This window comes from Apaloderma vittatum, unplaced genomic scaffold, assembly GCF_000703405.1.
Source record: "Apaloderma vittatum isolate BGI_N311 unplaced genomic scaffold, ASM70340v1 scaffold515, whole genome shotgun sequence".
NCBI classification, from domain to species: domain Eukaryota; kingdom Metazoa; phylum Chordata; class Aves; order Trogoniformes; family Trogonidae; genus Apaloderma; species Apaloderma vittatum.
In genome coordinates, this window is record NW_009717458.1 from 173,008 (window position 1) to 188,255 (window position 15,248).

Here is a 15,248-nt window from a genome sequence, read left to right on the forward strand (position 1 = left end):
TTTAGAGCCCTTCAGACTGTTGTGTCCCATGTTCTGGTGTAGAAAGACTTGTCAGAAGTCCTGGAGACCTGCATCTGGCTCGTACTCCCTGTGCACGGCTCCTGTTCTCTGACACAGCCAGGAGAAGGCAGGCAGACCTTTGTTCATTTCACTCAAAGCTTTTGATCTCCGAGAGCTGGGATTTCAGGCAATGTTTTTCACTGAAGCCACAGAGAATGGTTTTGTAGGCTATGGTGGATAACTAACAGGTGAGAAAATCAAGCCTGGGAGCTACAGTGTTCCTGTCCTTTGTAAAAACCTGGCTTTGTGGCATCCATCCCATTATCTGTTAGGTTTTTCTGATATTTCTGACCAAAAATACCTGGAAAAAGACAAAAAAAATTAATGAGAAGGATCAAGGAAGCACGTGACAGGCTTGGAAATTTTCCTTCACAGAGAATTCGGGTAAAGAAGCAGCCCAGGAATTTCAGGTGGCAAATTAGACAGGGAGTGAAATCTATGCATCATCCAATTATGAGGAATGTACATGGTTGATCTGTAGACATAGATGCCACATGGGGAGGCCACCACCTGGGGCTTTCCAAGTGCTTGCTTCCAAGAGAGATTACTCAGTAGCTGGATTTAATTCCAGCAGTTTGACTTGCATTGATAAAATCAATCTCTCTGAGAAAACCGCGTGCTGTAACTGCTAGCCAGGGGAGTTCTTCTGTACTAATATGCTATACCCCACTTTACCACCCAGCTGCAACTGGTGTGGAGACAAGCGAGTCCTCTTGAGTATCATCCCCCCATGGCTGGAGCCCCCAGGGTAAAACCACATAATGAGGTTCCCTGGCAGGTCACCACTTGGCCGGACCTGCTCTTCTGGGCACAGGACATCACACTGAAGAGGGACCATCCACTGCAATGCTCAGAATAGAGGCAGTAGCCAGCAGTGGGCAAAATCTGATAGATGGAACTGCCAGCTGTCCTGTGCCATGCATAAAAGCTCAAACAGTATTCCTGTATGTTCAGGACCTCTTTGAACAGTCAACAAGGGGTTTCTGGGGAGCTATGACCTCCCCATAAGCTTTACCCATACTGCCCATGGGTAAGGCTTACTGAAATATGCTCCCAAATTGTGGCTAAGACCAACTTCTTTTAATTTTCCCCTTTTCTCTGCTCAACAGGACTCATTCTTCTTGCCTGCATCCTCTAGATTTGACTTTGTTTGTTCTGTTTGTAAACTCAAAATAAAAACCTCATCTTTTTTTGTTTTGTTTTTTACTCTGGGGATTTGGGAAGTTTATAGCATTTTAAATCTCTCCATAATCTCATAAATATAAATTACAACATTGTGAAGAGTCAAAAAAGGTGCAGACAAAGCTGGATCGTTACACCTGGGACTTTTAATGAGTAATATATTCCTTCATTTGAGACTCTGATGAGGAAACCCTCACTTTCTGCGTTTTCTCTCTGATGGAGAACTGGGTACAAGAAAAATTATATGCCCTCAATGTTAGTTATGAGCAGTAAAAACACCCAGATGAATGGAATATTCTTAAAGTTGCTGTATATTATGGAAGTTTGGACAAGATCTGATTAGAGCTTGCTAGAAGATTAGCAGGTGAGCTTTTAGTTTCTCAGTTATGGGGAGTAGCTGGCCACAGACAAGCAACAGCAGGATCTAGCAACTGATTTCATCCACTGACTGGAAAGCTTCTTCACACCAATATTTCTTTCCCCTGTCATCTCTCTTTTTAGTAAGGAAAATCTTGCATTTCAGCAAGAGGGCTTGTTCTCCTATTTCCCATGTAGAGCCTGTCTCAAGTGTTTCTAGCTGTGAAGGTGATGGCTTGGAGAGCTGGTGTACTTCAGCTTTACTTTCAGTTTACTTCTGACAAAGGCTGGAAGAACCTCAGCACATTTGGGTGGAGTGATCAAAGCCAAGACCTGGGTTCATCTTATTGTTTTAGGATGGGCTTTCAGCAGTAAGATCCCAATGACATAACTTCATGTAGCTCAAGCTTAGATGTTAGGGTCTGAGTTGTTATTTCTCGGCTTTCTTTACAGAAGCAGGAGAAAGAAGGAAAACAATCCAAATGAGAGGCTTCTACTTCTATCTTAGGCATGTAGGTGGTGCAATGAACGCTCATCACTGGTTCTGTACAAGTGGAACTTAGCTGAATTGGATCTCTCTTTGTGTGTTGTCAGAGAAACTGGCCTCCCTCTGCTGCTTTTACACATCTCTGGAGGTCAAATTGACCCACGCTTGGCAGGCAGGGGCAGATGAAGCAGACACAGGGTTAGGATTCAAGGTAGGAGACCTACACTCCACCAGAGAAAAAACAAATGCTTGTGAAATGAAATCTTGATGAGGAGCTGTAATTTCATACACAGAAGTACTTACTTTGAGGGACAACTGCTCTTTAGGATAAATCGCTAGGATAAATTCTCATCTAATTACACCCCAAAACACCATGGAATGCTTACGATAATCATGACCAAATACTGCCAAGCTGTCTTATAGCATCAAAGAAAATATTTGATTGCCAGAAATCCATTACTGAGTAGACATCTGTGCACAGAACTCAGGCCATGAGAGCAATATTCATTTTTTGCAGAGTGGTGCTTTGTAATATGCCTACTCATACTACTGTACACACACAGGATTTGCACTGACTTATGAAGTCTTGCAGCCTTTGATATTACATTACAATGATAGTACATTAATTAAAAATGCTCCATTCACAAGAGAGAGTGGAGAAAGTTTTCTGCAGGAATTTCTACAGACCTTTCTGCAATTTTAGCCACAGATGCAGGGGCTGTGGCACAAACACACCTCACTGCTAGGCAATGCCACCTTTAGTAGACTGATACTGTGCTCAAATACTATCTAAAACTACTTAAATAGTATATTTTTTTGCCACAAAATATTGTGTGCGCTGTTTACTGACATCGCAGCTACATGATGCTCCCAGGCTTCTCAAAGAGGTCCCGGTTTGTCACTTCTCAGAGAATGACAGGTCTCCCTACAATTTCTGAAGGGAGATGCACTTCGTGATGGTAGTGGATACTCAAATGTAATATGAGGGACTCAGAACCAGCATTACTAATCTAACACCATCCCTAACTAAAAGTATGCAGAGGCTCAGATGAACTTCTGGAGAAAGAATTATTCAGTTTCTCCTTTTAAAGATTCTGCTTGGAAATGCAAGGTCTCCATTTGTACTGGCCTCATGGGAACCTGTTGCTGATAGTACAAGCTCTTTGAAGCTGTATCTGGTGCAGCAGGGAGCTAAGGAGTCTTACAAGAAAAGAAAGGGATAAATGAAGAAACTGATGGGTCTCAAGCAGAAGACAGCTCCAGAAATACCTAGCTAAATGGACAGGCACCCATTAGGGCCAGGAAAGGTGATGTTCAGACAGAAATCAACCCCCTGGCTCTCTGTCATGTCTGATTTACTCCTTTGTTCCAAACAATCTTTCTTTTTGTATGAATTAAATCCATAATCAGCAAGTTCAAAAGGACAATTCAGGCTGGAGAAGGGAAGGCTCCAGAGCGACCTTATAGCGGCCTCCCAGCGCTTAAAGGGGGTTGCAGGAAAGAAGAGGAGGAACTCTTCACCAGGGAGTGTAGTGATGGGACAAGGGGTAATGGTTTCAAACTGAAAGAGAGTGGATTTAGACTGGATATTAGGAAGAAATTCTTTTCTGTGAGGGTGATGAGACATAGGAACAGGTTGCCCAGAGAACTTGTGGTATGCCTCCTCCCTGGAAGTGTTCAAGACCAGGTTGGACGGGGCTTAGAGCAATGTGATCCAGTGGGAGATGTCCCTGCCCATGGCAGAAGAGTTGAGAGATGATATTTAAGGTCACTTACAACCCAAACCATTCTAGAATTCTATGATTCTAACCCTCAAGAGTTTTGCATTTGCTGTGTACTTTTAGACAACCCCAAACCCTTAGGTGTCTGCCCTGTCTGTATCTAGCAGGCTGCCAATTCTGCTTGGCAGCACAAGTGTTAAACAGGGTGGAGGTAGGAGTTAGGTGCTCACCAGCCCTGAACAGATCCAGTGAGCAAATATGTTAATTTAGAAAATAATGCAAGCAGTGTGAGGGAAAGATTTGTGGAGCTCATTAATGTTTGAAAACAGCTTTGACATCTGTGCTTTGTTCAGATGAGACTTTACCATTCAGTGCCTAGTAAAGAAAATGAATTAAGGAAAAAGCTTCCAAATGTTCCCAGAGAGCCCATGCTTGGGAGCAGGAATAATTCTTGTGTTATTTTAAAGACTCTTGAACTTCTTTCTGTAACATTTACAAATACCACTGCCCATGGCAGTTAATAGAATGTCTTTGCAGAGTATTGTGAAACCGTATTTTATGTTACTGAGCCTCTCTTAGAGTAATTACCTTCAACACAATGTGTCTGAAGCAGGTTTTATAATTAAAACCACAGTTTTTGAGGCAGAAATATTCACTAATTACTCTGTACTGAAAAAGGTGTTGCTATTCGTATTTGTAAAAGACCACAGTCCTCGCAATTAGCATCCACTGCTGAAGTCACCAAGAGATTTCCTCTGTGGCACATACAACTTCTTAAATTCCTTACAAGGAGATGAAATTCTTGTAAGCACTTGAGTAGGTTACACCAAGAGTGTGAACTGTTGTCTGTGTGGAGGAGACCTTATTTACCCAATGAAAAGCAGGTCCTCATTAAGCTACAGACAACACAACACCCTGCCATCAGCTGCTTGGTGCAGTCTGTGCGGTTTAATTAGACCAGTCCTAAAGAGGAAATCAAAATGCCAAGGGAAAGCGCCTGAGTCACTCGAGTTCAGCTTGAGGCTCAGACAGAAATCCTACTGCAAACCAAGTCTGTAGAAATTTGATGGAAATGAACCATTTTTAGAAGCAAGATGGCATTTACCACGGTACGGGAGCAAGAGCCAGGGGCTCCCAGTAGTTCTGAACTGCAGCCCTGCAGAGGTTTTGGGCAGTGCTCTCCTGTCAAGCCACCAGCCCAGCCCTGTGGAGCCTGTCCCAGTCCAGAGAGGATTCTAGATGTCTCAGCATACCCAGAACTTTCCACCACCATGCAATGTGTCTCAGAGGCTGGACTCTGTTTTGCTATCACCACAGCTTAGAGACGTAAAATAATTATATCAATGGGAGTGAAACTAAATTATGACATTCCTTATGAAACAATATTGAACGACTTTCACCACCTACCCCTGTTTCTGTCTTACTGCTCTTGTGCACAAAGATTTAGCAATTCATCATTCCGGGAAAGCACAGTTTTACTATGGACTGAGTCACACTGGAGCTTTCTAAAGGTTCAAAAAATCAAAACCATAGAATCATAGAATGTCTTAGGTTGGAAGGGACCTTAGAGAAAAACTAACCCAACCCCCCTGCCATGGGCAAGGACACCTCTCAACTAAACCAGGTTACTCAAGTTCTCATCCAACCTGGCCTTGAACATCTCGAGTGAGGGGGCAGCCACAGGTTCTCTGGACAGTTTATTCCAGAGTCTTATCACCCTCGTACTGAAGTATTTTTTCCTAAGATCCAGTTTAAATCTGTTTTAGAATCATAGAATTGTCAGAGTTGGAAGGGACCTTAAAGATCATCTAATCCAACCCCCCTGCCATGGGCAGGGACATCCCCCACTAGATCAGGTTGCCCAGAGCCCCGTCAAGCCTGGCCTTAAAAACTTCCAGGGATGGGGCTTCCCCCCCATCTCTGGGCAACCTGTGCCAGGGTCTCACCACCCTCATGGGGAAGAACTACTTCCTCATGTCCCATCTGAACTGATCCATCTCTAGGTTCCTCTTGTCCTATCACTGGACACTTGTAAAAAGTCCCTCCCCAGCCTTCCCGTAGGTTCCCTTCAGGCACTGCAGGCAGGGATAAGGTCCTCCCAGAGTCTTCTCTTTTCAAGACTGAACAATCCCAGCTCCCTCAGCTGTCCTCATAGCAGAGGCGCTCCAGCCCCTGGATCATACTTGTGGCCTTCTCTGAATTCCTTCCAACATATCCATGCCCCTCTTATGGTGGGGACACTGTAAAATATTTTTTATTTGAGTTAAACCTAAAGACAGTCTCAGTATCAACTTTTAACAAGAAAAAAAACCAAAATACACTTCAGCCCTCCATAAGCTTTGTGGGAAACGGATGCCAATCTCCCCAAAGTCACTGCTGGGGACAACACTAGAGAAGATTCATTTGTGATGGATGTTAATGACAGGACTTCATGTGTTAGTGGATGGCACAGAAAGGCTGCAGGGATGAGAAAGTGCCAAGCACCAGAATAGAAGACAATGAAAACCTGTTACTGTGGGTGGAAGTGAGCATGGGGTACAGCTGAGTAATACCCCTAATTTGTCAAAGCTTTATTTGCAGGGTTTCATCAGCGGGAGCTGTCACACTGTTTCAAGTGAAGTTCATGTTTATGGAATATTTCTGTTCAAGGGGAGGGAGGGGTCTCCCATTTACCTTCATTCCAGACACTGTGTGAAGGAAAATCTCACAGTGTAAGAGGAAAGCAGAGCAAATGATATGTGAGAAAATGTACTGCCACACAAGAGAGATTTCCCTGTAAATAGGATCTTGCTCAGCGACATAGGCCCTGCAGAATGTGTCAGCTTGTACATTGGGAGGTGCTAATAGCTTCCTGTGTAGCAGGGAGAATTTTTGGCTTCTGCTGATGAGGGGCTGAGTAAATTTGGCAAAGGCTGGTTTTCCTTGGCTGTGGGGCTCCTACAGAGTGCAAACTGACAGACTTAGTGTCACAAAGAGAGCAGAGAGACTATTTGTAGCCTATGCAGAATAGTTGTGCTACAGGACTCCGTTATCTCACATCCATCCATTCATCCATCCATCTATCTATCTATCTATCCATCTATCCATCCATCCATCCATCCATCCATCCATCCGTCCAAAATGTATAAAGCAAAACCCAAGCCCAGGTAAGTTCCACTGTCCAGGGGGTTGGATTTTTCTCCAGGGTTTTGAGGCAACTGCTGCTGTGTTTCAGGTGTGTTTTCTATTCCACAGATGATAGCTGACACCTCTGGGCTCTGGGATTACAGTTCTGGTGTCCCTAGCACTCACTTCTGACAACCACAGCGATCACTTCTAGAAATTATTCATCTCAAACTAAGAGAGGTGCCTAAGGCAGGATGAAGGGTTCTTTCTAGAGAACAAGCAAATTACCTTAGGACAAGTCACCTCCTTTTTAGCTATCTACCTTTAGGAAGAAAGGCTTGAAAACAATACTTCTATGTCCTTCAACCCAGAGAAGCACTTCAGTGTGCCTGCATCAGTGAGAAAGCCTCTCTTGCTTTGTAGGATGAAGTTGTTACTGTCCCCTGCCTGCAGAGCTTTGGAGGCAGCAACAACTGAGTGTGCTGTCGGTGGGAGGTGATCAGAGCTGATCCACGAAACTGTACAATGGGGCAGACCCATGGGTGGGACCCTGCCTTGACCCCCCTACTGCTCATTAAATCATCCCACTGCCAGCTTCAGCCAGTCTGAAATTGTTTCCCTGTTGCTTCCTGCCAGCATGTTGGTTCCAGTTTGTCATCTGGGGCTGTTTGCTCTCATTCCTGGCAACCGAAGTCACGCTGTCAGAGAGCTGCCCTGGGTAGCACCAGGTACTCAGGGCACTGCCAAAGTCGGGGAGATGCAAGACAGGAGTTTTATCACTCAGCATCAGGCTGTATAGATGAGACATCTTCAGCAGAGCAGCTGTCCTAGAGGCGCTTTGCAGGCAATAGAGAGCGACAGAGCCTCCTGAAAAGCAACTCATCTGCCTCAAAGGAATCACCCTCCTAGGACGGTGTCTCTACTGACTTTAAGGCCACTTAAGTAATTTTAATACTGAATTTTGCTTCTGCTTGCAAACAGTATTAATTCTTGGACAAACTTGTTGTTAATGACCAGGTTTTGTGGTGCAGGTTCCATGTCATTGTTCAAAAACGGGGAGAATTTACAGCCTGGGTTCCTCGCTGCTCAGCACTGAACACAAAGACGACTATAGCTGTGCAAGGTGCAGCTGCTGAGGTCTCTGTGAACAGACTTGCCCGTGGGCTGTGAGAACTTTACCACAAGTCTCACGCACATGTGTAAAGAAAATAAGCTTTGCTTGAGCCAAAGGGACTTAAAACACTTATTTCGGATGAAGTCTTTCAACAAAATATGTCCATGCTAACATTCCCAGCGTTACATGTACTCCTGGAAATCATCCAGCTGCTCAAACATTTGTAAAAGCTGTTCTCCGCCCTGAATCAAGCTCCAGACTTTCATTTGCAAAACTAATGGAACATCAGGTTCCTTTTTTAGTAACCACATCCCTCACCTAACAGGTAAAAGGTGCTCAGAGCTCAGCTCTGAGATGTGCAAGATATTTGTCAAAGCGAAAGAGGTTTTCGAGGCAGGAACTGAAGGTCTGTTGCTCTTAGGCAGTCCAGGAGATGTTCTGTGTATGTTAGTCTGTGGTCTGAGTACCAACAATATCAACAATTAATAACTGACTGCTTGAATTATTGATAGCAATAATTACTAACTGAATAATTGAATTATATGAACTACTGTAGAGGCTCTTGTCAAAGAAACTGAAAGTATTTTGCAAACATTAAGGAATTAATGTCGGGCTATTTTGCCAAAGGCAAAACTGAAATAAAAAGTTAATTTCCTCAGGCCGCTTGACCCTTCAGGCCAACACTGTGCAGATTTTCCTGGGATGGATATAGGCAGGAAAATCTCCAGGCTATAGTGATGGTTCCAACCTCCCAGCTTCTTCATCTAAAGCTTTAACACTGATACTTTCCCTTAAAATAGTAGATCCAAATATTATCTTTCAGGCCTCTGCCCTTCCTCCACCCCTATTGGCTTCCTTTGGCCCAAGTCAAAAGCAAATCTCCTAGGTAGTACTCCTTGTTCCAGTTATGACCATTTCCACTTTCTCAACAGAAACTGCCTAAGCTCCAAAGCATCTAAAATCTCTCTCTAAAAGTCTCTCTCTGCCATCAGTAATTGCTTGCTGTTCCTCTCATTCCTGCAATGGTTATATCTCTCTTTCCAAGCAAGGCTTTGACTGCTCCCTGTGTGATTTTCAAGAATGAGGACACCTATTTTACACCACAGACAAGCTTCTGTTTCGAGTAGTAACAATCATAAGAATAGGCAGTGGCTGTTAAAGTCAATTTATTTTATTTCACTTTTGAATAGAAAAAGGTTCACATTCACCTCCAGTTTTGACACTTTGGAAATATACTGCTTTTCAGAATTAAACTCGTGTTACCAGAAAAGAACCAGAATACTAAAGGAGGGATTTCTAGCTACTGGTGGAAATACATTTCACTGCTTCACATCAAAATAGAAGATTTAGAAAATTCTGTAGTACACGGATTAGTAGTGGCCTTGGTCAGTCACCACTGGCTCGCCCCAAACACTTGACAAGGATTCACTCCATTACCTTCCCCAAGACTGAGGTGAGGCTAAATGACCTGTGATTCCCTAGATCCTCCTTTTGGCCATTCCTGAAGACAGGTGTGGTGTCTGCCTTTTGAAGGAACCTCTCCCAATTGCAATTACCTTTCCAAGATTGTAGAGAAGAACTTCATAATGACAACGGCCTGACTCATCAACACCTTTGGATGCCTCTTCTGTGGCTCCAAGGATTAATGACTGTTTTAAGTGCTTTCTAACTCTATATTCTTTAACAGTGGGTAATGCTTCACTCCTACAGCCTCTGCTTGCAGGCTGGGGAACTGCGTGGAGCTGTGCTGAGCAAGGAGGCAGCCAAGGAAGCTGACATGTGCCTAACAGTTTGACTGGGATCTGACTGCGCTGCCCGAGGTTCTCTCAAATGCCACAGACTATTTCTAACTATAAGAAAACCCTGCTTGCACCTCACCTCTGTGAGCTAACTCTAACATGACCCAGTTTTTCTGGAAGCCACTAAATGCCACCAGACTTCCAGAAGTTGAGACCCTCCTGCTGTGTCCAAATGGGACACTTGGCATTTCAGCAAAGCAAAGGGAAGGTTGCTGGATTCATCAGGTCAGGTCACTGCAGTCTGGATGAATACCAAAGATCTTGTCATTTCAAACCCCAGCACACAATTGTGCATATGCTGTTACTAGCTTGAACCAGAATAAAGATAAGGAATGTTTTAAAATCAGTTTGTATCCAGGTCAAATACATGAAATGAGCTTGGGTGAGTTTGCCTGTAATAAGAAAATTGACTTTAGAAATATGTTTTACACTATCTGCATTTCTCTTTTTCCTCCTCTATTTTGGCTCATTACAAAACCTGGAAACAATTTATTGGCAGAACAACAGACATTTTGCCAGCTGCTGGCTGGTACTGCTGTGTCTTCTGGACAGCAGACAGCGGTACTGGTGGACCTAAAATGCTGTCTGAGCTGAAAGCTGCCTCTGGTTTAAATCAAAGTTGTAACCCAGCCTGTCTCTCCTTAGGCTGGAGCCTGGTGTCATTCCGAAACACGCCAGGCTTAGTGTGCTGCACAACTTTGCATCTGTATCGGTCAGTCTAGTGCCTCAAGGAACCGTCCAAGAAGAGGAAACAGAGAAGGGTCAATAGGAAGGGACTCCCACCTGGAAAAGGTTTATTGCTGGATCAGCTGGATGTTGCTGGATCTTACCAACTCTGGATCAGGTCACCCAGACATTTTTCTAAGTAAATCTTGAAAATCTTCAGAAATAAAACCCCACAGCCCCTTTGGGTAACCTCTTGCGGTTCTACTTAACAGTCCTGAGCAAATTATTTACTTAATGTCCATTTGGAACATCCCCAGCCACAATTTGTGCATACTGCACCTTTTCACACTGTCCGCTGCTATCAGGAAGTTTGAATGCATTCCCTTCAAGCGGTTGCCTGTCCTGTCCTCATGTTGGAAACACCTCATGCTCTGGCCTTGACTACCTCCTGTCGTTGGGAACTGCCATTCACTCTCTGCATTTCCTCTTTAGTCTCATCGACCTTGCTAATGTCTTGTCCACTTCACCTGGCAAGCAGCAAACTGGGGAATACTTCCAGCGCAAAACCTACCTGCTCAGTACATTTATTCTGAAATGTATCTGACTTCAAAGAGCCTCCTGGTAGGATTCCTTCGTTATCTGCAGGAGGGATATTAAATCACACTGTTACAGTCAAAATGTTATTGTGAGCGAAACACATCACATATGTGGAAAAAAGAATTAATTGTTAATTTCAATAATGTTTTAGTAGTCTAACAGTCCAAAGTACCTAACACAGAAGAAACACCTAAATAAAATAGTTAAACTTCTATACAAAAGCTCCTTAGTACCAACAACTGTTTTCTGGGGTTATGTTCACCTTTTCTGTGGCCCTCAGGATCCTCAGAGAAGCCTTGGAGAAGGTTATGACAATTTGCCATCATCCAGAATCCTCCACTAAGAGGGGTACAATGCTCACAGCAAGAATTTCTTCCTCCTTGGTCTTAGGTCTACTTGAGTCTATTTTTGCATGTTTTCATAACACAGTCTGCTCTTTTTTCATTGACTCCTGGCTGAAGCCTCAGTTATCTTCCCCAAGTTCCCTGAACAAAAAGGGCTGCTGTTTGTCTCACAAACAAATGAGGGTTTGTTGTGTCTTAGAGTGGAGCTCACCCAGGCATGAGATGCAATATGGTTCTCTGTCATGACAAAGTTGAGCATGGTGCTAACAATGCCAAGGTCACGAGTTTGATTCCTGTTTGGTCCCCGTGTGTTGCCTGATCTAGTCAAGAGGTGGTGTCCCTGGTGACAGGGAGGCTGGATTAAAATGATCTCTGAGATCCCTTCCAGCCTAGGCCATTCTATGATTCTATGAGTCTATGACAAGGGATTGGTCACATTAGCAGTCACTACCCAGGGCAACTCTGGAGGGGCAATTTAAGGCCTCTTGGGTCTCTTCAAAATGTCACCTCCCAGGTTTCTTTTTCCCTTGTCAAATCAGGTTTTGCATCCACAGAGAGGGCAAACAGCTCGTTTTTGTCAGTGCTTCTGAGTGTCAGAGAAACACGAGTATTATCGGATCAGACTAAAAGCATGGTCCTCCTAATTCTAGCTCTGGCAGCAGTTCTGGTCCTTCCAAAGCAGCTGTTTCTTCCATGCTTTCTATCTTCTTTCTGTATGCAGCCTGACTTGCTAATATCTGAGGAGATGAAATAAAAGCTCTGAAAGGTGCAGGGAGAAGGAGGATTTGCACAAAGCTTTTTCCTGGTGTGTAACTCCTGTTCTGTTCACACATGGCTCGTGGGCAGATTATTCTCACATTTATAAAATCACTCTGTGTAGAGTTTCTGTGAATAATTTCCCAGCTGCAGTTGCTGAGCAGTCTCTTAGAGGAGATCATCCCTTGTTCAAAACCCAAACTGTTCTGGCTGGGTGCTGGCCATGTGATATGTTTTAATATGTCAAGAGGATGGGTTAAAAGCATGCAGACTGCATCCTTGCTGCACACGCAGTAGTGGAAAATGGACCATCCCTGACAGACACCCTTTAAAAATGTTTTAAAATGTTTAAAAAGGTGGAATGTTCCTAGCAGGAATCCCTTCCTCCAGTCTCTTCCTGGAAAGCAAGAGGGCTCACGCTTGAAGGTGTCTTGATCTGCGTATGACCCAGCTTCTGGCACAAAGGGATTGTGCCCATGGCTTGCCTAAAAATAACTGTGGCAGGCATGGTAATGAAATATAATTAGAGGCAACAAACATCACTGACACCGTTGGAGTGAGACTCTTCCTCACAGCAGGTAAACAGAGGCTGAAGAGTCCCAGATACTGGTGTAGGTGCAGCCATGCAGCTCCCATGGGAACTGTTTAGGAGATTCTGCTGTTTTTCACATGAAGACCATGGTGCCAGGAAGATAGCAGGGCTTGCAACAGGGGCCCGCATTCACAAGTGAGCTGAGCCTCTACTTACAATCTATAAATGGGAATTACAGGCTGCTGTATTTGTGGGACTTGAGAACGCTGTTAGCTTGCTTTAGTGCAAAGTCAAGTGCAGAAAAAGAATGAAAAAAGACAGGAATAATCCCTTTGAAAAGAGTTATAAAGCTATTAAGCACTTTAAGCTCTTGTTCTTGAATGACTAGGTCTCTCATAATCTTCACACTCATGTGTTTTGCCACAACTGAACTAGAGTGCAGGAGTTAATATCACAAACCCTGAGTGCTGCTCTGTGGGTGGCAAAGAGACAAAGAGTCACCAGAGAGCCTTCCCTAAAGTAACTCAAAACCAGCCAGAGAAGGGAGGGCCACAGTCAGTAATCTGAAATTAATCCTAGTGGAAAACCACGTCCCAGCAGCAAAGCATTGACAGCTGCAGCACCAAAACCTGCTTGGCTCCGGCAACACTCAGTCAAAGGCATAAGTCAGTTTTGTAATTTCTTTGAATTATTTTTTTTTCTTGGGACCTCATTTGACCTGTTTCTACTTTGAAGAAGGTACCAGAAATGCATTCTGCTCCCTGGAGAACCTCGTGGTGTGGCCCATCTTGGTGAGCATAGTGAAGGAGAAAAAGGTGAATACTGGGGCTGCAAATCCCAGTGATTCTGCAGTGATTCTCAAACCCATGGTGCAGACTCTCTGTTTTAAGAGTGTCCTTAGGTACCTAAAGCTCAATGACTGAGGAAATGTCAATCTTTTCTCAGCCCTGTTTGCCACCTGGTGTGACAGCAGGCAATGAGTGGGATCTCAGACTTCTGGAGATTGCAAAAGTCTTCTATCACCTGAGCCACTTGCTGCAGGCCACATGGGCCATCAAGTACCTTGCTGCTTGCAGCTCATAGGGTCTTCCCTCTGCTTTGCTTTGCTGGACATCTGTGCCTGCTCCAGAATTCCCTGCCATGCAGCATGCTTGGCTTCTACCATTGGAGATGAAATCCCCTTTGGAAGCTTCTGGTTTTTTGGCATTTGTCTCTTCCAGAATTGGTCCCCAAAAAACTATGGTATTTTTGAAATCTATCTGTGGGCAATTAGTAAACATGAAACAAAGTGAAATTCATTTAATACATTAGCCATTATTTGAAGGGGAAAAAAAAGCAAACAGAAAGAAATACATAAAAACCCAACAGTTGGTGCAAGTAATTGCTGTGAAAAGTCATGATTGCTTCAGCTGGGTTTATTTTCGGAGATGTGCTGGCCTGTCTTGATACAGACATCTGTAGGGTCTGCCACTGTGTGTCTTGGGGGACTATGCACAGGCTTCAAAGAAGAGGAATAAGCTACCCTCAATTATTCCAGAACTGCACTCTACTACAGAGCTTCATCCATTATCCGGGAGAGCAGAAGTGGAAGCCCTGAATGACATCATTAATGGATCCTGTTGTTAGTGTCTAATTTCTGGCTTCAAGAAAGGCAATTGGATGCTGAAGTCTCTTGGAGTGATGGATAAATGACAACCAATTTCATGAGCTAGAACTGAATTGATGTGAAAGTGAGAAGCTAATTGGATTATATGCTTGTCAGGAGTCTTTTTTCCTGCACTGTCAGGATTGGTCAGAGATACGGGCAGCTTTGCACAGAGACAAGTCAGAACTGTGGAGAAACCAGCTTCTCTCTTCTTTTCCCAGTGACAAGAGGAGCAACAGTGTCAGTATCACGTATCTCCCTCCAAATTCAGGAAGGCACCTCTAGACCACCACCACATCAAGGAAAAGCATTGAGATCCCAGTTCTTCAGAGCAACCTTTATAGAAATTTGCCCTCATCTCTATTAAACATCTCAACCCTCTCCCAAGTCTGAGGGCTACCATTTGGAACCGTGGAGGAAGAAAACAGAGGAAAGATTTTCATAACAGTACATGGCGGGAGAAGAAGAAGCTGATGATGTAAATTGAGATGTTTGGATAGGATATAACAAAAAGCTTTAGGGACAGGAAATCCATGAAAATGCTGAGATTGAGTCTGCCCTGCTCCTACACTTAGAGAGTGGTGGCTCTCAGCAGTGTCACACTGGGCTTAGCCCAGCATGACGGGATGGATTCAGCACCAGCCTGGTTATTGCTGACTAACCCCCTGATGTGGAAATGGATTATGCCTGGCATCAGAGTATCTGCTTTGTCTGTACTCACTGTCATCCTATTTTGTCAGACAATGGGATGTCAGTCCTTGCTGTTTCTTCAAAATTGCAAGATAAGACCTCTGCTACATCAAATGGAGCCTCGACACTGTGCCAGGCAGACCTGGCCAAAAGGTCTCTTGTCTGCCTTTCCACAGTCACCCCCTCTGCACTT